Source organism: Toxorhynchites rutilus, chromosome 3 (assembly GCF_029784135.1).
Source record: "Toxorhynchites rutilus septentrionalis strain SRP chromosome 3, ASM2978413v1, whole genome shotgun sequence".
NCBI classification, from domain to species: Eukaryota; Metazoa; Arthropoda; class Insecta; order Diptera; family Culicidae; genus Toxorhynchites; species Toxorhynchites rutilus.
In genome coordinates, this window is record NC_073746.1 from 149,622,039 (window position 1) to 149,649,259 (window position 27,221).

The 27,221-nt window shown below is 40.3% G+C and overlaps 1 protein-coding gene across 1 annotated transcript in view; it reads left to right on the plus strand.

Moving 5' to 3' along the window:
- Nucleotides 1-25,314, plus strand: part of LOC129777311 (sodium/potassium-transporting ATPase subunit beta-1-like) — a 33,138-nt gene extending 7,824 nt beyond the window's left edge. The window contains exon 6 of the mRNA XM_055783537.1: nt 24,682-25,314. The gene's annotated coding sequence lies outside the window, so the exon portion shown is untranslated. The remainder of the gene's footprint in view (nt 1-24,681) is intronic.
- The last annotated feature ends 1,907 nt before the right edge of the window (nt 25,315-27,221 follow it).

The following is a 27,221-nucleotide window of genomic DNA, read 5'->3' on the forward strand; positions in this document are numbered from 1 at the left end:
ATTCAGGAAGCATTTGATAATTTGTTGGTCCCCGTTTTTCTTTTTATACAATAAATATATTTTATTGTAGAAACAGAAAATAGTCAGAAATTTTTCTCGTATTAATTGTATAACGTCTTCTATATTTCGTCCACCGAAAGAGGAAATCAACAATGTGTCTTCTTTGAGCCTCCATGTTGAGTGGCTATAAGTGATGCTGCTTTAAAGTTTACGTTTAATATTTTAAAAATTGCAACTTGTTCATTTATATGCAAAAACTCATAATTTCAAATTTAATTTACTCAAATACAAAAAATAACACTCTTTTGAAAGTTTCACCTTATGTAGAGTCAAATGTGCTCTTTAAAATGCTATCAATAATTTTTTATTATGTTTGCCCCAAAAAGAACGACAAGCAAATGAAAAGGTCGTGTTTTCGGGGAAAAAACATCAATAACTTTGAGTAGCATTAAGATACATACAAGTTATGCACCGTAAAATGCGTGGACTGGAAAGCTGTAAAGATCATTCAAAAACAGTTTTGATGTAGAGTTTTACATATAAAAGTTAGAGCAAAAAAATCTTTTTTTTTTCATGGTAACCCTAACTCAACCTAGAGAAAAATATATCGGTTATTTGAAGAGATAGAAAGAAATATTGTTCCACAAAGTTACTTAAAATAACCAGAGCTACAATATTGTCGAACTATGTTTACCTCTATCTATAAAGATAAGAAAGTTAGATTTTTTATTTCATCGTAAATTTTGGTCACCCTATTTTTGATAACTTAAAAATGAGCGCTCTATTATATGTAACAACTTTGTCGAAGACAGTTTTTGTCTAGAGAATCACTGTCGAGCTCTAGATGCTAATTTCCACTTAAATGCACCTCCTGGACCATAGTGCAATGGATGTCAACAAAGGGGAAATTCGGTACTTTTTACACCTTTTCTTTAATAAAAGAGAAAATGCAAACCAGACCGCTGAAATTGTGAATGATGTATATGGTGTTGATACTGTAACCAGGGTTGCCAACTATAATGAAACTATAATATAATGAGAATGAAAATAAAAATCAGGATAAATCAGGATAGCTCATATTGGGTTGTCCGAAAAGTTAATGTCGATTTTTGGGAGAACAAAAACACCATTTTCAATTCAAGCATTATAATTTAATTGTATATCCATAGTTCTGTTTCACAATTTTTCGCCATCTTTCACACAGCTTAAATATTCTATCCTCCCAGAACACGATTGCTTCCTCGTCGAAGACTGACTTTTAATCGTTTATATTTTTTCCGAAAATCCTACAATATCACTACCAGGGCCCGAAGTTTTCGAAGGTGAAAAATTAAGACCGACTCTCCGTAGCTTCGCTTCAACTAGAACTGCTTCGGCAGTCGCCGCCAACAAAAAGTGACTTGTCTAGAAAATAAATTGACTAGGGTTGACTAGCGAGGATGACTGGTGAACTAGTCCAGTCAGTAGTTATTTTAATTGACGGGGCTAAAGAATACAAATCTGCCTCTTCATTCAACTGACTTCCATTTCCCCCTGAATCTAATTTTATACCCGCGTACGCAATCTTATTTTTACGTCCATATAAAGAGGAACGAAAACATGATTTCTGATGCAAAAAAGAAGTTACCCCATCAATGGACGGTTTATCGTCTACCCATCGTGAATTCAAACCAACGAACTTAGACATTTATCAAGTATTCTATAAAGGTCCTCGCGTTAGTATTAGTAAATAGCGTGCAAAATAGTGCACACACACACTGCACGCTATTTTATGCGTGTGAGTAATTTACGTGTACCATACAAAATAATCTAGCTCACCTGTAGCGTATGTCAAACCACGTTGAACTCGAATATCGATGCATGCACACGTGCATGGGAGAGAGAAAGAGAGGAACGAATTCGTTTTGGGGGAAGTCACTTCAAAATGCAATGAGGACAATTCGACTGGGAGAAATGAAATGATATAGTCGAGTCGGTAGAGGGAGATAGCGACTAAACGCCCGACTGACTGTTTAGTCGTTTTGGCTGAGAAACTGCGTGAAGAAGCCAAAAGTCATTACTAACTGAATACGGATATAGTCAGTCAGATAGTCAGCTGACTATCCTCAGTTGACTATGACTATGCAGAGCCCTGATCACTACAATCAATTGCAGAGAAATCAATATTCAAATTTTCGCTGAACTCATCATCCATGCTTTGGAATGAATCATTACTCGACAAATGAGGAAAGTATATCAGCAGTGGAAGACTTGTTGATTTTTTCCTTCTTCTTCTTCTTCAATGGCACTAACGTTCCTAGAGGAACTTCGCCGTCTCAACGTAGTATTACTTGCGTCATTTTTATTAGTACTTAGTTGAGATTTCTATGCCAAATAACACGCCTTGCAATGCATTCTGAGTGGCAAGCTCTAGAATACGCGTGATCACAGTGCAAGTCGGAGGAAATGATTTTTTCCTAATTTTTATGATATTTAATACTGTTATAGATATATTTACCATAGACCCATAATTAAAGTTGATTCTACTTTGAATCATACGAACAAATTATATATAAAGTCTTTTAATATTGACAGATTCAAATTTTTTTCTCTTGAGTAATTTTGGAAAACCACGAAACAATTGAGGGTAGAGATAAAAAAAGTTAATTACAGATTTGTGTCTAGAGAATTTAACTTAATGTATGATATATACAAGTGCGAACCGGAGAACTATCATGACAGAAAACTTCGGCATGGAAACCAGTATATTTACTACGAATAATGTAAAGAGTACAAAAATCAGGAAAAATCAGGATCATTTCAGAAAAATCAGGATAAATTGTTTGTTCGTCAGTATATCAGGGAGCGTGCTAAAAAGTCTGGGAATTCCCGAAAAATCAGGAAGGTTGGCATCTCTGACTGTAACAGTAAAATATGTGCAATTTTTTTTGTTTTAATTTTTTTTTAATTTTTATTTATTGTTATTTTTTAAATGTTTTATTGTTTTAGTGCAATACACTAAATTCAGATCTCCACTGTCAACAACTAAACCGTTTGAATCTAGTTATTAACCAGAAACACCCAGAACAGGTCAATAGAAGAGGTGTTATGTTCCATCAGGACAACGAATGTCTATAGTGACTCGCCAGAGATTCCGGGAGCTTGAATTGAATGTTTTTACGCATCCACTGTATGGTCCGGACCTGGCACCAAGCAATTACCACCTTTTATTCGCATTGCAATACTTAAATCGATTGTTAGAGTTTTTATCCAATAAAGACCAAGACTATGATGAGAGTTGCGAAGCCATCTTTAGAATGGTAACAAATTTTGCAACAAAATGGTGTATATTCGACTCAAATCGGACAATCCCGGGCATATTAAATAAAGTTTTGAATTTGACTCAAAAATATTGGATATTTTTTCCCAACCTAATATATACAGTTTAAAAAATTTCGGGACTATTTTTTGAAACAAAGAAAAAACGAAATACTCGAAAGATTAGATATTAGTTTTCTACATATAAGCCTTCTCTTTGCACACAATTTTTTTAACGTTCATAGAGGTGTCGGAAGGCGCGTTTAAACTGCTCAGCCGGTATGGAGTTCATAATACGCGTTACATTTCGTTCAATTTCTGGAACATCGTCAAAACGGTCCCCTTTCATAGCGTTCTTTAGCTTGAGAAACATGAAAAAGTCTGCCGAGGCGAGGTCCGGAGAATAGGGGGATGGGTGATGACAGTCACCTTTCGTTTGGCTAGAAAAAAACCCTAAAGAAAAAGGCAGTGTGTGCGGGCGCATTGTCATGAAGCAAAAACCATTCTCCAGATCGGTACTGGTCTGGCCTTATGCGCCGTATCCGTGCCAATAATCGTTCCAGGACACTTTTGTAGAAGACCACATTCACTGTTTGTCCTGGAGGCACAAAATTTGATGGCGGCTCTCTGCTCCATAATTAAAATTGTGACGTTCGTGACGTTGAAATTGTAATGTTCATAAGGTTGACGTCTAGATGGCGCCGCTTGCAAAAATCTACTTGACTATCACAAAGCACCATTTTTGAATGGATACGTGTCAAAATTTGACAGCAATCGGTCTATTGGTTCGTGAATTACAGCACTGAGAGCGAAGCAACTTTTGTTATTGTGAAAAAAATGGAAAAATCACTGGCAAGAAATTTAAGACCGATGATGAAGTGATTACCAAAACTGAGGCCTATTATGAGGAAAACCCGAAATAATACTATAAAAATGGTATCGAAAAGTGGCAAGATCGCTCTAATTGCTGTATAGTCCTCGTAGGCAATTATGTTGAATAATAAAATTGAATTTTGCAGGAAAAAATTGTTTTACTGTGTTATCTTATAAACTTTTCAGTCAAACTGTTACTCTTATCAGCCAAAACTAGCTACTAAATCGAGATAACGGTACACGGTAGTAACGGTAGCTGGCCACAAGTTGGCGGAAAGTAGTTCGCGCGTTGGAGCAGAGATAGCGCCACTTCCCGATTTTAGTGCGCGGTAGTCCCGGAACTTTTCGAATGCACTGTGTAAATATGATACAAATGATGTGCAAGAATGATGTTTACAATATTTGTAAGTGTTATAATCCAGAAAAGGTATGAATACATACCAAATAATAATCTGGTGGTTGATTGAAAGTTAGCTCTAATGAGAGGCGCATTGACACCAATAGAAGGTGGACTCTATAAACCTTTAAAACATGTGAATCCGTAGAAATATTCTGTAAAACTACTGTAAATCATGAAAAAGACTATTTTATTTATATGTTTGGAAGCATTTGAATACCTGATTTGACACAGGTGCGGTGAACTAGAGCATTCTAAAAGTGGACAAATTTTCAACTGGACAAACCAACATCAAATACACTACATATGACGCAAACTTCGTAAAATCACAATTTTCATTGTAATTTTTCACGTAGAACCGCAGGTAGATTCCGTTGTTTATGTTACATTTCTTAAATGGTTACGATTTCACAAAGTATTGAAAATTCATATATATAACGCCTGTTTCATCACCGGAAATAAGTGATAGTCGCTAGGGGCGAGGTCTGGGGAGTAAGGAGGATGCTCTAACACAGTCCATTTGAATCTTTTCAATTGCTCATGAGTTACGCGAGCAGAATGGGGCCGCGCATTATCGTGGATAAGGAACACTTCCTTTCGTTCTTAATCGGTTCAAAACTTCACAATAGTACGGTGATGAAACAGGCGATCGGCGGTCAACGATTCGATAACACTGAAGAAATTCGTGACGCAGTTACATCGTACTTCAAAAAGTTGGAAGCTACGCACTTTGTGCTCGGAATAGAAAAACACGTGCCACGCTACGAAAAATGCCTCGAACGTTACGGCGATTATGTAGAAAAATAGAAAACAAAACGTAGATTACGAAAATCACCTTGTTTTTTGCCCTAACTTTATTTTTCCGCAATTTTTGAGGCACTGAAACTTATTTTTTGAACGACCCTCGTATAATATATAATGCATAATATATAATAATAATTTTGAGATATAAAAGTTTTCAGTATTAAATTCAATTTTTGAGCAAGATTTATTAGCAGTGTTTTTGAAATGTTTCCTAGAAAGTTCATTTTTTAATTGGACGTCTTGATTTTGAGTTACGATTTTTTAAAAAAAAAGATCAATGGATAGATCAGCAGTTATCTAAATCCCGATCATCTCCGATTTTTTTCAACCTTGGTATTAATGATGAAAACTACCTAAAATCAAAATTTTCATTATTATATGACTAACTTAAATTACTACAGATTTTTTAAAAGAGCGTATTCTAAATAATTTATCTTTCTTTCAAAAAATCGTAACTCAAAATCGAAATGTCTAATTAAAATATGATGTTTGCAAAGTTATTGAAAAATTAATGAATGCAGAGAATTTTGTTAGAATCAGAGAAAACCATTTCAGTTGAAAAAAAAACTAAATTGAAAAAAATTTAAATTATGATTCAATCCATTATTTTTAAACCACGATGTATTATAGATGAACCAGCCTTTGGCTGAAAATCTCTTTAATAAAGAAATTAAAAAAACCACGATGTCATGAAAATAATCAACAACAATATATAGGTATATCTGAACCAAGTTCCTGGAACAGTTGGCGAATCACTATCGATGTGCGTAGCCAGGCACTGTCCTGATACAATTCTCGCGTAACTTTTGAAAATGACCTAAGTAACAAATATAAACAAATCGAGATTATGGATGCACACTATCAGTATGCATTGCGAAAACAACCGTTCAAGTATCTATCCTTTTCACCTTTTTATCGCCGATACAAAACATGTCCAACATACAGATTCGAATTTTATGCACTCGACTGTTACTTCGGATGCCACTTTCCTAGTACTTTCAAAGTACACAACCGATTTGAATTAAATTGAATATTTCCTTTTTTTTGTATTATTTGTATTTAATTTTTGCTCGTCGCAACTTTTGCAAATATATCTAGTTATTTCTGAAACACTGTTCAAGCACTCATCATAATGCTTACTTTCAATTAGAAAGAGTGCTGGTTCAAGTACACACAGATCAAATACAAACGCAAAAACATTGATACTACTTTTATCGCTGAAAATCCCAATCTATAGGTTCTCTAAAATAATAATCACCAGACAGTGAGTGATAAGGTCGTTTCCTCATTGATGATAAGAACTCAGCATTATTTGACGAGAGATTTGTTCATCCAGCGCAATTATTGTCTCCAAATATGATCACACTGTTTGACTTGAGCGATAGCGTCAAGGTTATAAAATATTATCAGCATTTGTATGCTTGAAGAAAAGTTGTAGGGTTTTGTAGCTAGAGAGTAAATTTCTACTACATCAACAGTTTACCTGTGTGCTACTTGATAATGCTAATAGCCGTCCAATTTGCGTTCGATTCCACCAAATAACATCCACGTTAGCTTTTCGTGGTAATTGATGGAGTCAACATTAGCGGCGTGATTTGACGCGGCTAGATACAAGGCCTAGCATTCGTCGCCTTGATCAATATTGTTCGTTAATATGAACAAGCCTTGCCGCTGGATATTTGTTTTTACATTTGCTACTGGTAATATGAAGGGTGGATCAAGGTTGGACAATTCCCTTAAGTCATAACATTAAATTATTAATAACAAATTCACGGTCAGTAATGATTTATTGATTTACTTTATGGTAGAGTATCGTAGGTTTCAATTCAAGGCACCAAGAAGATGAAGGACTTTGGTGTCGATTCTCAGACCCAGAAAGAAAACACACAGACAATTTCCAAGAGACAATATCGCGATATCGGCGATATCCGCGAAAAAAATGCTACCCATGCAACACGGCAAGAAAGACGCACGCAATGCTTATTTCGGCTTTACGCTGACACTCACAAAGTAGGAACGACTCTCCCAGGTTGAACATACGCAATCTTACGAAGCGGTCATGCTGCTCGCTGCATAAACAAATCCGAAAATGAAACTTATTTCAACCAGATTATACCGGCTGAGCGTTATTACTGAGCTTCTTTAACCTTCACGCAAACATGAGAAGCAGGGTAACATGCCTTACGTCGAATGGGAGGAAAAGTGTGTCCCTAGAATGAGCAGCTTCATGAATGATACTAAAAGATAGGCTAAATGAACATTCGTTAGAGATTCAAACACTAGTATAACATACGAGGGCGGTCCGATAAGTACTTAGCATCATCGCCCGATGGTGTCAGTATCGCAAGAGAGATTACTTATCGTGTAGTACATTCTCGTAAACGGCTACTGTCAAAATTTCAGCCGAATTGGACTCGTAGTTTTGTTTTTATCGTTTGTGGGAGCGGGCGTGTGCTCCCGTGGCCGAGTGGTTAGCGTCATAACTAACATGCCGGGTGTTCGGGTTTGATTCCCGTTCTGGTTGGGGGAATTTTTCGTCAAAGAAATTTCCTCCGACTTGCACTGTGATCACGCGTATTCTAGAGCTTGCCACTCAGAATGCATTCAAGGCGTGTTATTTGGCATAGAAATCTCAACTAAGTACTAATAAAAATGACGCAAGTAATACTACGTTGAGACGGCAAAGTTCCTCTAGGAACGTTAGTGCCACTGAAGAAGAAGGGAGCGGGCGTGTGCGCATATTTTAGAAAAATGGAAATTCCGCCGTCGCCACGGCCAAATTGGTCGAATTGCACTACGACCTGCTGCCCCATCCACCGTATTCTCCAGATTTGGCCCAGTGCGACATTTTTTTATTTGCAAACTTGAATTTTTCATATGTTTAATTTATCTTTTACTGTATATTTCAATATTCAATTATATAAAGTTCGAGATATACATGAACTAACATTTGCTGTTTGATATCATTTTGTTTCGCCAATCTTGTACAACTTGTTTCCGATGTAATTGTTGTTAATAGTCTACTTCGTTTCTCGTATCTCCAAAAGTATGTGGATTAGATTTTTTTTTATTTCCAAAGGTATGTGGATTAGAGTTTGTCGTCGATTCATTTTCCTTTGGTTTTTGTGATGAAGAAAACTGATTTGTGCTTAATAATAAACAATAAACTGTCAAAACAATAAACTGACAAAAATCATGTTTTCTAAACAATTCTCCGTGAATGTGATTGTGTCTCATAGTGAATGGCTATAGCGAAAACATTTTACGAGAGCGAATCTCACACACAATAAAATGCATAAAAAATGGATTTCTTCCTACTACACTGCCGTTCTACGCATAGTTGACCCATGTTCCAAAATCAGCAACTAAAAAAAACGCATTCAAAGTTCTCTAGCATATTTGTCTACCAGAAGCTTAAAGCATTTCGGTTCAGTAATACACTGGGTTTTTTTAAAAGCAGAAAACTATTGTTCGATGAAATGTGAAAAGATCCCCTCATTTAAATCAATCAATCTTGGTACGAGCTTAAAATTTCATGGTAGAATATCAACATGGGACACTTGAACTTGATGTTGTTTTTTGAAATACTGGGAACAAACAATGTTTTTTTCTTGTGGTTTTTCCGGAAGATCTATCTTTATATATAAAATGAATTTCTGTCTATCTGTCTGATTCTTATGGGCTCAGAAACTACTGAACCGATCGACATGAAAATTAGTATGTATGGGTTTTTGGGGCCGGGGTAGGTTTTCATGATAGTTTTAGACTCCTCCCCCCTCTATAAGGGGGGGGGGGGGGGCTGCCATACAAATGAAACACAAATTTCTGCATTACTTAAGAATTAATCAAGCAAACGAAACCAAATTTGGCATGTGAAGGTTTTAGGATGCAATAAATGCTTTAACGGTGCTCCTAATGACCTCCCCCTCTCTTAGTGGGGCTGCCATACAAATGAAACACAAATTTCTGCATTACTCGAGAATCAATCAAGCAAATGCAATCAAATTAGGCATCTGGAGGTTTTATGGTGCAATAAATAATTCTATGGTGGTTAGATACTCCTTCCCCCTCTCTAAGGGGTAGCTGTCATACAAATGAAACACAAATTTCTACATTACTCGAGAATTAATCGAGCAAATGCAACCAAATTAGGCATCTTGAGGTATTAGAGTGCAATAAATGATTCTATGGTGGTTAGATACTACTCCTCCTCTCTTAGGGGGGGGGGGTCTGCCATACAAATGAAACACAAATTTCTGCATTACTCGAGAATTAATCAAGCAGATGAAACCAAATTAGGCATATAGAGGTTTTAGGGTGCAATAAATGTTTCTATGGTGGTTAGACACTCCTCCCCCTTTCTTAAGGTGGGTTGTCAGATTTTAGGGGGCACGAAACGTTTCTATGGTGAATAGACACTCGTCCCCCTCTCTAAGGGGAGAAGAGGGGAGGGGTCTGTCTTTATTCTATCATATTTTGTGTATCAAACATTTATTCCATGTAACGGAGAAAGATTTTATTTGCAAGTGGTTGAAGAATCTTGAACGAGAATTGTGTCTGAAAATAATCTGATATTATAATGATGAGTTTTGATAGAATACTAGGAATTTTTCAGTGAAAGGTAAATTCAACGGGGTCGATTAGAAGATCAATCAATGAACAGCTCTGCGATTGGACTCATGAACTTGCGCTTAGTAAGAACACGTGAATGTTTGAAGGTATTGATAACAAAACAACAAATTTTGGGCAGGACGAAGTTTGCCGAGTTAGCTAGTTATCCAAAAAACATCGTTTTATGAAGAAGGGAGTGATCTGCAATACTTTGCAGAATATAAATCTGATTGTTATTAGGCATTCGCTAACAAGGTATACACGTGTTCTGTTATACTTTTTTTATTTGTTTGAGAATTAGTTCGTTCTTCCAAACCAGAAAATTTAAATTATACATTAGCCCTGCTAAAAGCATGACATAAAATTTGATTTGGATCTACAAAAAATACATGGTGGGATAGTTATGAATAGAATACCAACATGGGACAATTGAGCTTGATGTTGTTTTTTGAAAAGCTGGAAACAAGCTATAACTTTATTTGTGTTTTCCGGAAGGTTAGGCATTAAAACATCGTTTTATGAAAAAAAGTGAAAATTGTCAAAAAGTAACATGAAGCAACTATGCGTAGAACGGTAGTTACATCTCATAAACCATTTGAAACTAAATAATTTCGTCGTTCATTTATTCGATCACGTGCATGTATCAGGTATAAAATAATGAAAACGGAATTTGACAACAAATTGCTCTAACTGTCCCCATCATAACGCATTATTGGCAACATTGCCTTGTTGTGACATATAGCAAAGGATTTCGCCTCGAAATAAAACACATTTACTCTGCAGTAAAAATTTGAAGAGCTTTGAACATTGCCTGTAAAGTACGATTTGCGGTCAGCATTGAGTTTCGACTACAATTTGAAGAAAGCTTCTGCAGGGCCCCGTGGCCCAGTGGTTAGCGCCACACCTAACATGCCGGGGGTTCGGGTTCGATTCCCGTTCTGGTCGGGGGAATTTTTCGTCATAGAAAATTTTTTTTACTACGTATCCATTACAATACAACATCAAACACATTTTTTCATATAATATATTTTCACATCTGGCGAAAAAATGTGTTACTATTTTACATAGAATACATATGCAATACAGAAAAAACCATTTTGATCCATAATTTTTATTTTAATAGTGTATTTATTCCAGCTGAAAAGCAATTATTGTTTTGTTGCTTTACAAACTCGAAAAACGAAGCTCAATGTCGTAAATGTGGATGGTGGTAATGGAACAAACATATAATCGCCTGTGTGTACATCAACTGGAAAAAGACCACCACGATAACAGGTAATGCTATAACATCTATATATATATTTATATATATATATATATATATATATATATATATATATATATCTATATATATATATATATATATATATATATATATATATATATATATATATATATATCGTCGAAACCAAGGGCGACGTATCATATGCTGACCTCTTCAAAAAAATGCGAGAGGACCCTGGCCTCAAGAAACTGGAGGAGAGCGTGGTGAAGTCTAGGCGCACACAGAATGGCGAAATGCTGTTCGAGCTGAAGAGAGACCCAGAAATCAGGAGCTCTGCATTTAAGGATCTTGTCGAAAGGGCTCTCGGTGACGGAGCGAACGTAAGGGCCTTATCCTCCGAGTCATCGATTGAATGCAGGAACCTCAGTCTGTTCACTACCGAGATGGACCTGCGTCAGAAGTTGGAGGAGGATAACATCGTGGGCAGAGTTCCGATGAAAATCCGATTAAGAAATGCGTATCGCGGGACGCAGACCGCAACGATTCGTCTCCCAACGGACGCAGCGAACAAGTTGCTGAAGCTAGAGAGTATAAACGTCTGCTGGGCTGTGGGTCGTTTTAGAATCGTTCCTCCTGTTCCAAAGCAATTGGAGCGATGTTTCAAGTGTTTAAACTTCGGCCATCTGGCGAAAGGCTGCTTGGGGTCAGATAGATCCAAACTGTGCAGGAAATGCGGAATAGAGGGACACTTTGCCAGCGACTGCAAGGGAAAACCAAGGTGTATGCTCTGCGAGGACAGTAATGACCATACGACGGGAGGCTTTAATTGCCCTGTGTACAAACAGGCGAGGGCAAGCGAACAGTGATGGAGATAATCCAAATAAATCTCAACCATTGTGACACCGCACAGCAACTGTTGTGGCAGTCAACGACAGAAACAAAATGTGATGTCGCAATTATCGCGGAGCCGTATCGCATTCCCCCCGGTAACGGTAATTGGGTGACGGATAAAGTGGGAATGGCCGCCATCCAGGTCATGGGCCGATATCCCATTCAGGAGGTAGTCTCGAGGACTCGCGAGGGTTTCGTGATCACAAAGATCAACGGAATTTTCATCTGCAGTTGCTACGCACCTCCCAGATGGACGATGGACCAGTTCCACTATATGCTGGATGTCCTCACCGAGGAGCTCGCCGAACGAAAACCAGTCGTTATAGGAGGGGATTTCAATGCTTGGGGAAGCAGATGCACCAACGCGAGAGGGACTTGCTTACTAGAAGCTCTGGCCAAGCTGGATGTTACCCTGTGCAACGAGGGTACCACTAGTACCTTCCGTCGAGATGGCCGAGAGTCCATCATCGACTTGACTTTCTGCAGTCCGTCGTTAATGACAAAAATGAGATGGAGGGTATGCGAAGGATAGTTACACTAGGACATGCCCACGCAGGTGGAAGACAAAAATATTTGACAAGCATCTTTTCATCGAAGCACTACGCGTGGAGAGTGGCATCTTGAACATGAACGCGGATGAACTGACGGAAACGCTAGCCAAAGCATGCGATATAACAATGCCAAGAAAAAGGGAACCCAGGTATAAGCGACCTCCAGCCTACTGGTGGAGTGAGATACTTGGCGTGCTTCGGGCTAACGGCCTCAGCGCCAGAAGACGCTTCCAACGGTCAGGCATAGACACCAGAGAAGAGCGGAGAGTGGAATTTAGAGAGGCTAGATCCACTCTTAAACGGACGATTAAGCGGAGCAAATCTAATTGCTTCAGGGAGTTATGTCGGGACGTGGACGTCAATCCATGGGGCAATGCTTACCGAGTGGTGATGGCGAAGCTCAGGGGCCCAACGACACCTTCCGAAATGTGCCCCGAAAAATAAAAAACTATCGTGGAAGGGTTTTTTCTGCAGCACGACCCAACGACCTGGCCACCCATGCCATATGGAGAGGATGAGGATAACATCGAACGCAGAGAGGTGACGAACGACGAGCTAGTTGCAGTTATGAAACGCCTCAAAACGAAGAAAGCGCCTGGCCCAGATGGAATCCCCAATATAGCCTTAAAAGCGGCAGTCCTAGCATTCCCTGATATGTTCAGGACAGCAATGCAGAAGTGTCTAGACGAATGCTACTTTCCGGATCGATGGAAGGTACAAAAGCTAGTACTACTGCCCAAACCAGGAAAGACGCCGGATGATCCAGCATCGTATAGACTCATATGCCTGTTGGACACTCTGGGGAAACTTTTGGAGAGAATCATCCTCAATAGGCTGACGGAATGCACGGAGGGAGTTCGTGGACTGTCCGATAGTCAATTCGGATTTCGGAAAGGGAGATCCACGGTAGATGCCATTCGCATAGTGGCCGAAAGAGCAAACAGAGCATCCAAACAGAAGCTCAGAGGAAATCGATACTGCGCAGTGATAACGATCGACGTCTAGAACGCGTTCAATAGTGCCAGCTGGGAGGCCATCGCGACTGCGCTCCACACGATGAGAGTCCCTGAATACCTGTGTAGAATACTGAGAAGCTACTTCGAGAACCGTGTGCTGGTGTACGAGACAAACACGGGCCAGGCGCAGATTAAAACTACGGCTGGAGTTCCGCAGGGCTCTATTCTGGGTCCATCGCTCTGGAACAGCATGTACGATGGCGTACTAAAACTGAATCTGCCCAGAGGTGTGGAGATCATTGGCTTCGCGGATGACATTGTTATTCTCGTGACCGGAGAATCCTTGGAACGGGTCGAAATGCTCGCGACCGAATCGATAGACATGATCGGAAGGTGGATGCAAAGTGTGAAACTGCAGATAGCCCACCACAAGACGGAAATGTTGATTGTCAGCAACCGCAGGGCGGTGCAACGTGCAGAAATCACCATCGGAGAGCACTTGATAACTTCGAAGCGAGATTTAAAATATCTGGGGGTGCAGATCGATGATCGGTCACGTCGACTACGCTTGTAAAAAAGCAACCAAGACAATCAATGCACTGGCACGAATCATGCCCAACAACTTTGGCCCAAGCAGCAGCAAGAGGCACCTTTTGGCTAGTGTCTCCTCATCGACATTACGATACGGGGGTCCAGCCTGAATCGCGGCGTTAGAAACTCAGTGGAACACGAGGAGGCTGACTAGTACGTACCGGCTCATGGCGATGCGAGTCGCGAGTGCGTACAGAACCATATCAACAGAAGCGGTCTGCGTCATAGCCAGGTTGGTCCCTATCAACATCATCTGGGCGGAAGACAGCGAGTGCTATATGAGGAGGGGAACCAGAGGAATCCGGAAGCTAATGAGGGCAGAGTCGATGGCTAGGTGGCAGCAAGAGTGGAGTACGGCTCAAAACGGCAGATGGACGCACATACCGACACTAATGGGCTGGGTAAACAGGAAACATGGAGAGGTGAATTTTCACCTAACGCAGTTTTTGTCTGGGCATGGCTGCTTCAGGCAGTATCTGCACCGGTTTGGACATGCAAGATCGCCTCTTTGTCCGGAGTGTGGAGATGTGGAGGAAACACCGAAACACGTCGTATTTGTATGTCCAAGATTCACCACAAGGCGCGAGGGCTGCCTACCCTTCATGCTGGGAACATCGTAGAGGAAATGTGTCGTGACGAGGGCACCTGGAACGCAGTGAACAGTGCAATCGTTCACATCATGTCCGAGCTACAGCGGAAGTGGAGGGCCGACCAGCGTGCGGATAACGCCTAACTATAAAAGATGAACCACAGTGAGATCTGAAGCACCGGAGTACCCCACGAGAGCGGCCGTGACGGAGTGCGCGTTATGTTGGAGGGCACTAGCTAATCGGCGCTCCGCTGGGAAGAGAAATCCTGCGAGGATGACTGTGACGGGGCGCACGTTACGTTGGAGGGCACTTCTTAATCGGTTCACGTCTCGACAGGTGAGAAATCCCGCGAGGGTGGCTGTGACGGGTTGCACGTCAAGTTGGAGGGCAATTCCTAATCGGTACACGTCTCGACGGGTAAGCGGAATCTGGCAAGAAGGATTGACAAATTGCTGGCAATGCCTCATGGTGGATTGTAAAGAAGAATACTGCGAGGACTTCGACGAAGCGAGCGCCTAGGAAGGCGTCACCAAATCGGTGTGTGCCTCACGAGAGTTGCTGTGACGGAGTGCCCGTTATGTTGGAGGGCACTACCTAATCGGCGCTCCGTTGGGAAGCGCAATCCTGCGAGGGTGGCTGTGACGGGGCGCGCGTCAAGTTGGAGGGCGCTTAATAATCGGTGCACGTCTCGACAGGTAAACGGATACTGTCGCGAAGAACAGAAAAATGCCTGCCTGTCAACGCCTTATCGTGGCCTGGATGGAGGAACACTGCGAACATTTCGAAGGAGCGAGCATCATGGAGGAAGCCATCGACAAACTGGTGCATACCCCACGAGAGTAGCTGTGACGGAGTGCGCGTCATGTTGGAGGGCACTACCTATTCGGCGCTCCGTTGGGAAGAGAAATCCTGCGAGGGTGACTGTGACGGGGCGTAAATGGATGCCTGCAAAATGGTCATAAGCGCAGTGGAGAGCAACGAATGGTGAATAAGAATATAGAGAAAAAGGGAAGGATCAACGCTAGCTTGCGTTGAAAATTCGTGAAGTGCATGAGCACAGCCGCCCCCTGAAGTAGTCGCCTTGATGTGGTCCCGGGGGGAATGAGGCTACGAGTAGAGGGCTTGGTTTTTGTGGGTGCGATCCCCACTCGACGTCTGGGTTATCCCTTCCCAGATAAGGCTGGAAGAGCGTTCCTCACCTCTATATAAAAAAAAAAAATAATTATATATATATATATATATATATATATATATATATAAATTAGTATAATATATATATACGCCCCGTCACAGTCACCCTCGCAGGATTTCTCTTCCCAACGGAGCGCCGAATAGGTAGTGCCCTCCAACATGACGCGCACTGTGACGGGGCGCGCGTCAAGTTGGAGGGCGCTTAATAATCGGTGCACGTCTCGACAGGTAAACGGATACTGTCGCGAAGAACAGAAAAATGCCTGCCTGTCAACGCCTTATTGTGGCCTGGATGGAGGATAAATGGAGGATAAATGGATTTCTGTCTGCCTGTCTGATTCTTATGGGCACGGAAGCTACTGGACCAATCAACATGAAAATTGGTATGTATGGGTTTTTGGGGCCGGGGAAGGTTTTCGTGATTGTTTGAGACCCCTCCCCCCTCTCTAAGGGGGGACTACCATACAAATTTAACACAAAATTCTGCATTACTCGGAAATTAGTTAAGCAAACGAAACCGAAGTTGGCATGTGGAGGTTTTAGGGTACAATAAATGTTTCTATAGTAGTAAGACACTCTCTAAAGGGGGGGGGGTTGCCATACAATGTTTCTATAGTAGTTAGACACTCCACCCCCTCTCTAAGGTGGGGCTGCCATACAAATGAAACACAAATTTCTGCATTACTCGGAAATTAGTCAAACAAACGAAAGCAAAGTTTACATGTGAAGGTTTTAGGGGACAATGAATGTTTCTATGGTGCTTAGACACTCCACCCCTCTCTAAGGGGGGAGGGGGGGCTACGATACAAATGAAACACAAATTTCTGCATTACTCGGTAATTAGTCAAGCAAACGAAACCAAAGTTGGCATGTGGAGGTTTTAGGGGGCAATAAATGTTCCTATAGTAGTTAGACACTCCTCCCCCCTCTCTAAGGGGGTGCTACCATACAAATGAAACACAAATTTCTGCATTACTCGGAAATTAGTTAAGCAAACGAAACCGAAGTTGGCATGTGGAGGTTTGATAGTTTGAGACCCCTCCCCCCTCTCTAAGGGGTGACTACCATACAAATTTAACACAAATTTCTGCATTACTAGGAAATTAGTTAAGCAAACGAAACCGAAGTTGGCATGTGGAGGTTTTAGGGGGCAATGAATGTTTCTATAGTAGTAAGACACTCTCTAAAGGGGGGTTGCCATACAAATGAAACACAAATTTCTGCTTTACTCGGAAATTAGTCAAGCAAACGAAACCAAAGTTGGCATGTGAAGGTTTTAGGGTGCAATAAATGTTTCTATAGTAGTAAGACACTTCTCCCCTCTTTCTAAGGGGGAGCTACCATACAAATGAAGCACAAATTTCTGCATTACTCGGAAATTAGTCAAGCAAACGAAACCAAAGTTGGCATGTGGAGGTTTTAGGGGGCAATGAATGTTTCTATGGTGGTTAGACACTCCACCCCCCTCTCTGGGGGGGTCTACCATACAAATGAAACACAAATTTCTGCATTACTCGGAAATTAGTCAAGCAAACGAAACCAGAGTTGGCATGTGGAGGTTTTAGGGGGCAATAAATGTTTCTATAGTAGTTAGACACTCCTCCCCCCTCTCTAAGGGGGGGCTACCATACAAATGAAACACAAATTTCTGCATTACTCGGAAATTAGTCAAGCAAACGAAACCAAAGTTGGCATGTGGAGGTTTTAGGGGGCAATAAATGTTTCTATAGTAGTTAGACACTCCTCCCCCCTCTCGAGGGGGGGGGGGGGCTGCCATACGAATGAAACACAAATTTATGCATTACTCGGGAATTAATCAAGCAAATTGAGCCAAATTTGGGATGTGAGGGTTTTTGGGTACGAGAAATGTTTTTATGATGGTATGACACCCCTCCTTCCTCTGGAATGTAGAGGAGGTCCCATAATGTCCTGGCCGGAGATTTTTTTTTATTAATCCGTTTATTTTCACAGGCTCAGTTACATAAGTTTGTAGGAGCCAGACTCTTAACTATATTTTTGACGTAGGACTACGTCTAACCGGAAGATATAGGGGGTGAAATGGAAATCTAGGCACTGAACAAGTAGGAAAAAATGCAAGATTTGGAACGCTTATAACTCGAGCATTTCTCAATAGATCGCAAAGGTTTTTGCATCAATTGATAGGAAATATATCTACGCATCTATCATAACGAATAACATTTAATTTTTCTTGAGATAAATAATTGAATAATTGTGAAATATCAAGCATTGTCAAAATGCACTATGTGCCCATTTTTGATTGGTCCATTTTGTGCTCCTCAAATCGTACCGACCAAAACGGGCAACCAGAGCAGCAGCGAAATAGAATGAAGCACGATTGGAAAGGAAAAAGAAAAAAATGAACGAAACATTGGTCGCAGTCTCACACATGCGTAATTCTCGAGCCAGCCAGTCAGCTTAAAAATCCCCGCTCCGCTGCCGTAACGATCATTCTTTGTGTGGACACCGACTGGACAACATCGTTGCTGGACGAGCTGGACGGTGAGGGATCGAGTGCCTTTCTCAAGGCTAGAGACGAATGAACTGCAAAAGTTTAAAGTCTCTATAATACAATACCTTCCTTCTTCCCGTAACGATCATTCTCATTCAAACCGTACACCACATCAGTTCGCATCACAACACATCAACAAACCAACCCAAGCAGCCATGTCTGGACATGGCAAAGGAGGAAAAGTGAAGGGAAAGGCAAAATCCCGCTCGAACCGTGTTGGTCTGGAGTTTCCCGCAAGGGTAGCTAGGCCGAGCGCGCTAGTGCCAGTGCACCAGTCCACCTAGCCGGCGTTATATAGTTTCGGCCGCCGAAGTGATCGAGTTAGCTGGCAAAGCTGCTTGCGACGATAAGAAAACCCGCATTCGGAACAGAACACATTCAGTTTTTGTAAACATAGAGTTCGGGGTCCAAATTATGACCCCACATTGAAAGTCGACACTGTACCACTGTCATCGCAAATGTTCAATTACAGGTTAAAATTTGCTCCAATCCGATACTGAGTGGTTGTAATGGTACGTGCCATTGAATGTAATTTACTGTAAAATATGTCACAAGCTGGATGGGAAGAAATTTACCAACTGTGAAAGCTGTGGCGAGTGGCAAATGCAATCGCTAAACATAAAGGTTTTTACCGAACAAGATGGGGATATCGAGTGATAACAAAACAATAAACTCTTTAGATTGAAGATAATATTGTGATCCTGAAAAGGACCCTTTTTAGCCTGCATGTGAATCCAACGAGCGAACAAATCGTAATGAATGTATTTTTTTGCCATCGCTCCCTTTTAACGCTCATTCGTTCGTCTCGTTGGACTCGCCCCTCTGGCTGAGTCTGCCGATTTTTCTCTATCCTGTGAGTGTGTACCGCTAAAGTATATAACACGCGGACCCCAAAAAAATATCTTATTTTCTTTCAAACCGTAAACCCGTGTGGTTGTACGGCATCGGTATCGTGGACGTAACAAAGGAGGACAAGTTAAGGGAAAGGCAAAGTCTCACTCGAACCGTGCAGGTCTCCAGTTCCCTGTTGGTCGCATTCACTGATTGCTCCGCAAGGGTAACTAGACCGAACGGATTGGTGCCGGAGCACCAGTATACCTAACAGCGATTATAGAGTTTCGGCCGTCGGAGTGCTCAAGTTGGCTTGCAAAGCTGCTCACGACAATCAGAAAACCCGCATCAAGAACAGAGCAGCTTCGGTTCGGCGCTCATCAAGGCAACAATTAGTTTCAGTGAGTGGCAAAGTGTTTCTCCGGCACGTCGCATTAAATGTAATTTACTGAACAACATGTCACAAGCTGGATGGGAAGAAATTTTCCAACTGTGAAAGCTGTGGCGAGTGGCAAACGCAATAGCTAAACAGGAAGGTTTAACCGAACAAGATGGAAATATCGAGTGATAACAAAAACACAACACCAAAGGTTCTTTTCAGAACCATCAACATATTCATAAAGAGTAAACAGTAAACTAATCCATTTTTCAGGTAGATAGGTAGGTATTCACGTAGGAGAAGAAAATAAAACAATATATTTAAAATATATATTTAACAAAAGCTGTCCCCTTTGTATAGTCCTACGTCACTCCGGTTATGTCCCCGACATTACCCACCCGTCTTTTTTTTACTAAAATATATTAACATGTTTCCTTAATTCTATGGTTAATAAAAAAGGGAACTGGTTACTCGCGGTCGACTCGAGTTTAGAAGGGTGACAGATTTTCATTAGGAAAAGGATGGGATGTAAGGAGATCGTAATAATGTTCACACTCACACTCACATTTACATTCTCATTCATACTCACATGTCACACTCAATTCTTAAAACTATCCGTTGTAATTTAACTTATTTTAATGTTAGTAGGAAGGAAACCGAAAGCTCGCATATGACGAAAAGGAAGGGAAAAACTTGTAAGAACAATCACACTCGAAGATCGATAGCTTTAAAGAAAACATATATTTGAGACATGTAATCAAGGTCTAACCGAGCCAACGCATCTCTCACTCTGGCCGGAGAATTTTTCGTCGTAAACTGTGATCACGCGTATTTCAGAGCTTGTCGCTCAGATTACATTCAAGGGTATACTGACCGAACGTACCGTTTTGAACGGGGAAGTACCGTTTTTTGGATTGTCCCGTCTTCAATCAATCTATTCAATTTGTACCGTATTTCGAGTATAAAGAAAAAAATATTTGTAACAATGCCCTGCTGTACTACGATTCATCTGGAAACCCTTGCCTCAAATTGCTTCTCACCTGAAAATAATTAGTCACCTTTCGAACATTTATTCGTCTTGTTGAAAGCGATGATGTATCTGCCACTAAAGTTGCTGTTAATTTGGAGTATTTTCTTAGAATTTCTCAACATGAAAGGGAAGAAATTTTTTTGAATAGTGAGTTACAAAGTCTCCTTAGAAAATATAGAGAATATCCAAGAAAAACCGCGTTGTTGACGCAGGACTACATATTTATTATATTTAATTCGTCTGTTTACAACTTCGGCTGGGGAGGGGGTAGAAAGGTCAATTTTCAATTCAATTTTCAATTGTGGTTACGCTTTGATTTGAAGCTCCATCTGTACAAAATCATATTAAGTCTAGAATTAGATGGATCATGCCAGTCGTAAAAAGTTTTGTGAAGAAATGCTTCAGGCAACCCCTTTACATGCATTTTCATAAATAATGATGAGGATCGCCTCCACTTGAAGGGGGTTTTAAGGAAGCAGAACATTCTGTACTTGGTGGCTGTCAATCTAAGAAAACCCAATGTACTATATTAACACTCTTCAAAGGTATAATATAAAGTTCAGTATAAAGATTTTGAACTGTTTAAGCATATAAGTGTGCTACCAGTTTTTGACGTAGGACTACGTCTAACCGGAAGATATAGGGGGTGAAATGGAAATCTAGGCACTGAACAAGTAGGAAAAAATGCAAGATTTGGAACGCTTATAACTCGAGCATTTCTCAATAGATCGCAAAGGTTTTTGCATCAATTGATAGGAAATATATCTACGCATCTATCATAACGAATAACATTTAATTTTTCTTGAGATAAATAATTGAATAATTGTGAAATATCAAGCATTGTCAAAATGCACTATGTGCCCATTTTTGATTGGTCCATTTTGTGCTCCTCAAATCGTACCGACCAAAACGGGCAACCAGAGCAGCAGCGAAATAGAATGAAGCACGATTGGAAAGGAAAAAGAAAAAAATGAACGAAACATTGGTCGCAGTCTCACACATGCGTAATTCTCGAGCCAGCCAGTCAGCTTAAAAATCCCCGCTCCGCTGCCGTAACGATCATTCTTTGTGTGGACACCGACTGGACAACATCGTTGCTGGACGAGCTGGACGGTGAGGGATCGAGTGCCTTTCTCAAGGCTAGAGACGAATGAACTGCAAAAGTTTAAAGTCTCTATAATACAATACCTTCCTTCTTCCCGTAACGATCATTCTCATTCAAACCGTACACCACATCAGTTCGCATCACAACACATCAACAAACCAACCCAAGCAGCCATGTCTGGACATGGCAAAGGAGGAAAAGTGAAGGGAAAGGCAAAATCCCGCTCGAACCGTGTTGGTCTGGAGTTTCCCGCAAGGGTAGCTAGGCCGAGCGCGCTAGTGCCAGTGCACCAGTCCACCTAGCCGGCGTTATATAGTTTCGGCCGCCGAAGTGATCGAGTTAGCTGGCAAAGCTGCTTGCGACGATAAGAAAACCCGCATTCGGAACAGAACACATTCAGTTTTTGTAAACATAGAGTTCGGGGTCCAAATTATGACCCCACATTGAAAGTCGACACTGTACCACTGTCATCGCAAATGTTCAATTACAGGTTAAAATTTGCTCCAATCCGATACTGAGTGGTTGTAATGGTACGTGCCATTGAATGTAATTTACTGTAAAATATGTCACAAGCTGGATGGGAAGAAATTTACCAACTGTGAAAGCTGTGGCGAGTGGCAAATGCAATCGCTAAACATAAAGGTTTTTACCGAACAAGATGGGGATATCGAGTGATAACAAAACAATAAACTCTTTAGATTGAAGATAATATTGTGATCCTGAAAAGGACCCTTTTTAGCCTGCATGTGAATCCAACGAGCGAACAAATCGTAATGAATGTATTTTTTTGCCATCGCTCCCTTTTAACGCTCATTCGTTCGTCTCGTTGGACTCGCCCCTCTGGCTGAGTCTGCCGATTTTTCTCTATCCTGTGAGTGTGTACCGCTAAAGTATATAACACGCGGACCCCAAAAAAATATCTTATTTTCTTTCAAACCGTAAACCCGTGTGGTTGTACGGCATCGGTATCGTGGACGTAACAAAGGAGGACAAGTTAAGGGAAAGGCAAAGTCTCACTCGAACCGTGCAGGTCTCCAGTTCCCTGTTGGTCGCATTCACTGATTGCTCCGCAAGGGTAACTAGACCGAACGGATTGGTGCCGGAGCACCAGTATACCTAACAGCGATTATAGAGTTTCGGCCGTCGGAGTGCTCAAGTTGGCTTGCAAAGCTGCTCACGACAATCAGAAAACCCGCATCAAGAACAGAGCAGCTTCGGTTCGGCGCTCATCAAGGCAACAATTAGTTTCAGTGAGTGGCAAAGTGTTTCTCCGGCACGTCGCATTAAATGTAATTTACTGAACAACATGTCACAAGCTGGATGGGAAGAAATTTTCCAACTGTGAAAGCTGTGGCGAGTGGCAAACGCAATAGCTAAACAGGAAGGTTTAACCGAACAAGATGGAAATATCGAGTGATAACAAAAACACAACACCAAAGGTTCTTTTCAGAACCATCAACATATTCATAAAGAGTAAACAGTAAACTAATCCATTTTTCAGGTAGATAGGTAGGTATTCACGTAGGAGAAGAAAATAAAACAATATATTTAAAATATATATTTAACAAAAGCTGTCCCCTTTGTATAGTCCTACGTCACTCCGGTTATGTCCCCGACATTACCCACCCGTCTTTTTTTGTTAATTTAAACCAATTACGTAATAAGGAATCGTTATGTATGACTTATCAAGAAATTCATAGAAAATTTCTAATTCACTTCGTTCGCAGCAAAAATAGTTATTAGCTTTGAATTTATTTCATAAAAACTAAACATAAAGAAGTGGCACGTTTCTGATTTGGTACCCTTACTGGAAGAAGTAGTCCTAAGTCAAAACTAGTTAAATATGTATAGGGGAAATATAGGAGACAAAATTTCATAAATTAATGAAAAAAAGTTACGATACTGCCTCTGAGTACATAGAAAAATGGAAGGCTGGTGTAGGATCAACATAACAGTATTATGTCAACCACTTGTCCTAAGATTTAATTTCCAACAGCACGGATCAAACACGAGCTCATCAGATCGTTCCAATATGCTAAACGAGCATCAGGTTCGATGTTGTTAGTCTAATACCACGAGTGTAGTTGTTGGTTAACACGTTGAGTGCTACGGTTTTATAGCGATTGGATGGACATTTTTAAACGTATTAGCGTTATCGGGCCACCGGTGACTGACGCAACGTCAACGAAAACTCAGTGTCAGTCACTAGTGATTGACGTGGCAATCAACATGTTGAAGTCCATTCCTAAAAGGCCAGAGATTCAAAATAGCATTAGTATAAAGAATTTCCTGTTCATGTAGATTACAGGAATTATAATTAATGAAATAAAAAATTCTATCAGTTGCGAATTGTGGTGTACAAATATTTTCGAATATTTTTCATATATTGTTGTGTGCAAATATTTGATATATTTTATGATAAAATTTCCAAAAATCATGACCTCATTCGCAAAGTCTTCTCAGTATCTAAATATTCCTTCGTTGTGGAGAACATAGAAGGTACATCTAAGAATGTTTGATTGATTGGTTTTATTGTCTCTTTATTAACTCAATATTTTTACTTTTGAATATTTAGTTTGGAGCTAACGTGTCCCGTTTTCATTTCTGAACTATTTGGTCTCCCTATTCAAGCGTGTTCTTCGACAGAAGAAATCTCAATTTAAGTACTAACGAAAATGACGCAACTGATTCCTCCGTTGAGGCGGCAAAAGTTCAACTGGGAGCGTTAGTGTCATTCAACAAGAAGAAGAATATACAATTAGCAGTTAGAATGAATCACGTCGATGTATTTTCACTTGTAATAAATTTTATTATTTTGATTTTTTTCAGAACCAATCCGAAATCATAACTATGTCCTGCTTCAAGTGACACACAGCTTATGCCAATTATTTTTTTGATGGATGGAAGTGTCGCTGAAGGCGTAATGGGAATGAGAAGCAATCATTATTTTTCTATCTACTATCTTCATGAAAAGGAGTTGTTTGGTAATGTTAAACAGCTTATCTATAATTGAAAAATGAAACTGAGCCTTCATCTGTACCTGCAAAAATGTTAGGGTGAAAATGTAAAATATTTCTCAATCTTTTAAAAACTAGTTGGCATTGGTGAGAAGAATCCACATTTTTCTATCAAGAAACCCATAGTTGTTACGCTGTAGTGAGTCCCCGTTTAAATTTGGATTTGAGGTTCGAGTCGACGCGATTAAAATAACGCAACTGGCCATTGTTTTTTTTTGCTTATAATCTCTGCATGACTACAACGATTTAGGAAAAACTATGAAATGATATATTTCATGTATTTATTTATAAAAAAAAAATTGTCTATGCCTCAAAATATGCGATAGTAAGATAGAGTTTCTCTATTTAATGAAATGTTCAATAATGTCACACTAAAGTAGTTTGTAAGTAAATAGGACCATTATGGTCCCAACTAATCAGTAATTATTTGAATAAAATGTTAATATGTTGGGCGATGTTAGTAATCATAAATCATGCTGTTTCGATTATATGATTTGTTCTATTGCTCGATTTTACATGATCATTCGAAAAAAATATAATCGGTGTAATACCATTTGAAGAAAATTCGGCAGAAACTCATCTAAACATAAGATGCTTACTTAGAACTGGGTCTGTGATTTAATGTTTTTCAATTTCCCAGGCATTTTTTGCATTAAGTTAGAATTGGATCTGACGTTTTAAAAGTGATTATCCATTAATAAACAGTAATTTCCAGATTGAACGTCGTCGAAAAACAACAAGTATCAGATAACAAAATCAGATGACATTATATAGTAAAAACAACAAAATAATCAGCTTCTCAAATAAACTGCTAGTAGAAAAAAACTAAACAGCCATGAAAACAAGCGGTTGACGCAGTTCTCAAAATAAAACGATAGGCCCATGCATCGGAGAATGCGAAATCAAAACGGAATTCCCTCATATTGATGATGAGTACATCTGGTTCTTCGTGATGGCATCGATGAGAGCAGGGCCTTAGAAACTGTTATAGACCTCTTCTGTACCCATCCACCTGCCGCCTGCACCCAATATAATCGAGAAAAGAACGCGCATGCTAATGGCTGCAATATTACCGGATTGCACCGGTGTGATCTCCTTAGTGCATTTATTTTTTTGTTCATTCAGCTTGTTTACGTGTAACAACACCACGCTTATTAACCCGGTAAGAGCCAGGAGCCAAGTTTCGCGCCGTTTGTCGAAAGCGAAATACACGCAGAGAAGGCGGAGTCGTTTGTTATGACTTTACACTTACACAGGTAAGTTACATTCGTTACTTCGACCAGAGCCTGACTCGAGTGGCTAACCAGTTTGGCTTGATTGACGCCGCCGTGTGCCGAATGCACAGGTAGCGCCTCAGCCCCGAGTCCCGAGTCAGCCAATTCATGTAACGAGCGGCGGAAACCAACGTGAACCGGCCCGAACAACTGTTATCCGTTTCGAACTAGAGCTTAATCGTTCGTCACTTCTCCCGATATTTGCGTCGCGTGATGGTCATCTTTACATGGTCGTTATCGAAGATTTGTGATTTTTCTCCTCCGAACGAGATGGTTCAGATTATTAGGATGATTATATAGCTGGGTCAGAAAATGAGGGCCAGCAGACGCCCATTTGACGTCAAAACAGAAAATAACGAACCAAAGTATAGCGCACACGCACAAATATTTACTAACTCCTCGAGTGACTATCTAGAGAAGTTTCTCCGCTGTACTCTTTTCGAATGCCATTTGGGTTATCGACATACATTGTCGCCTGGAATATATTAGATGAGTTGAAGTAAGTATCCTTACAATGAAAAATATTTAATGTCTCAGTTATGTTCATGATATCAGCATGAGTATTGACAACAACTGTCACTTGTTGCGTCAATATCAAAATATAAACATGAATCAGGTACAAGATATAGCATGAAATCATCAAAGAGATACAGCCTAAATGAACTGCGAAAATTACTAATCAAATCAGCGCGATGATTCCATCTTCAGAGCGGCGATAAAAATCTTAACGCGAGCACTGGCTACAGTAAAATCGAGATTCTAGAAGGACGATGAAAACTTCGAAACGATATGGCGATGACGGAGGTGGTGTGGTGAATGAATCTGCCGATTAACTTGTCTCGAGTGGCACTTTGGTTTTCATGAGGCGCCTTCACTTCGCAGACCGGATGGAACCGGTTTTTATGTGGAAATGGTAGATCCAACTCACCCATTCGGATTATCCGAAACAGCTGAGACATCGAAAAAATAGTCTAAATACGAATAACGCTACCAGTCGTCGAGCTGTGTTTCTGTGCATCGTGTTGAATATTCTAATCAGGTTTTTTGTCATTCTTAGAGGGGGGCAATGACTCGTTTG